Genomic DNA, 2,197 nt, shown 5'->3' on the forward strand with positions numbered 1-2,197 from the left:
TGGCCAAGCAGGACCCATGCTCCCCTCCTGGAGACGACACTGCCCATCCAAGGGTGCAACCTGCTGTGTAAAAGCTGCTGCCAGAACTCTGAAGGCTGTTCCTCGGTCATGTGAATAATGAGAGGTATTAACGAGTTGGGAGGATGAGAGCTAAATGAAGCATCGCCTTGCAAGGGGCTGCTCCATCCATCCTTGTCTTTGGGCAGAGAAGGGAAGGTGGAGGGCAGCACTGGGGCAGGCCCGGGATGGCAGCATGGCTCCACTGTCCCTGCTGGAGCTGGGGGTACAATGAAAGACAATGTGCCACAGCAACACCCTTCCCAGTGCTGTTCCCACGTGGGGGATGCACCACAGCCAAGGCTCCTGCACCACCTGCAGGGTTTTCACTCACTCCTCAGCCTGGCCACAGCCCAGAGTTCCCCACAGGCACACTTAGTGGCCCGTCCCCATCCCCAGGGCACCCCAAGTCTCACCCTTTGCAGTTTCCAGCCTTGGCAGCAAATCAACACATCTTCCCAGTTTTCAATCCCAGCAAGGCCAGACTTGTTTAAAGTGGGTTGTTTAGATGACTTGGTGTATGTTGGACACCCAGCCTGAAAGGTTCAGCTCATGATGAACGTTTGGCAAAGCTCTAAAACCAAGGAAAACAAAGAATTTTATCATGGGAAGCGCTGATCCCTGAGATGAGCTGTAATTATTTCTGTCCTGCTTCGACCACAGTGCATAAACACCGAGGACTGACGGCACAAGGGCCGATTTTCCAGAGCTGATCCCTTCGGCTGATGGGACAAACTGTGGTGCAAAGTGCCCACGTCCCTGCAAGGAACATGCTGAGCTCTCATCTGAAGTGCAGGCATTTCCCCCCAAATCCCTATGAAACACCCACTGCATCACTGACCATCACCAGTGCAAACTTCCCTGGAAAAACTCATTTTCACGCAAGGAATACAGCCTGGAAAATTCCAGCCTCAGTGGGGAACAACAAGCAAGGGGCTGTGATGGAAACTATTTTGCAACTTTAATTATTTTACCCCAAAGGCTGGCAGCCTGTAATCACATTAGTCTCCTTGTGAAAGGCTGCCCCACCAGAGCCCCTCTTGCCCTCTTATCACTCCCCCAGGCCCCAAAAACAGCTTGCAGGGAAGCTCGGGGGCCTGGTGAGCCCCTGCATGCAGCCTGCCAGGCAGATCCCGGGAATGCCTGATTTATAGTGTTATGCTTCATTCTGTTTACGCCAGGCGAGTTATTTAAAACGAGGAGAGTGAGAGGAGCTCGGGTTTTGTTTAAAAGTCCAGCAAGGAGATTTGCCTTAAATAGTCAAGAGCTGAGGTTGGAGGGGAAGCCGCCCAGCAGCGTGGACCTCCGGGGTGGGAGCGGAGCTGGCACCCGCGGGGAGAGCTGGCTGGCTCAGGAGAGGTGGCAGAGCCTCACGTTTAACCCCAGGGAGCTAAACCATCCTCACAGCCCCGGCTTTGAGTGGCCTGTGGGGATATGGGTCACCTCCACAACATGGAACAGTTTCAGAGAGAAACAGCACTGGTCTCACAACACTGAGCCCCAGTGATGGCAATCCAAAAAGCTGCTCCACAGCCAGAATTGGCACAGTCATCCCAAAGGAAGCCATGCCCCAGGTCTGAGCCCTGCCAGCCCTCAAGGCCTCCTCCTCCTCCTCAGGGCAAGGCTCAGTGTGAGGCCACACTGCTGGAAGGGCCTCCCTCTGGGGACCCACTTGAGCTTGGTCTGCTTGGTGCTGAGCACAGATCTGATTGCTCTCTATAAATACATCCGGGGTCAACCCCAGGGACGGGGAAGAGCTATTTAAACTCAAGGGGGACGCTGGCAAAAACAAAAGGCTATATATAAACTTTCCATGAGCAACGCCAGGCTGGAGGGAGGGTTTTAACTCCTAGGGCAGGGAGGTGGAGAAAGAGCCCCACAAAGAGTGGGGTGAGGCATGGGATGGGGCCAAACATGTTTCACTGTGTCCCCAGGGTGAGTCACCTCAGTTTCCCTCCATCCTCAAGACCAGTAAAACCAGCTGAGGGGCCAGGAACTGCCCTTGGCACCACAGAGAGCGCTCCCAGCCCCACCTCAGGCAGGACAGCAAGGGGCAAGAAGCTCTTCAGATATTTTTCAACTTTCTTGACTTATTTGGTCAAAACTGCTGGGGAATTAATCAGAATAATGAGTAACTCGG

Source organism: Geospiza fortis, unplaced genomic scaffold (genome assembly GCF_000277835.1).
Source record: "Geospiza fortis unplaced genomic scaffold, GeoFor_1.0 scaffold317, whole genome shotgun sequence".
NCBI lineage: Eukaryota > Metazoa > Chordata > Aves > Passeriformes > Thraupidae > Geospiza > Geospiza fortis.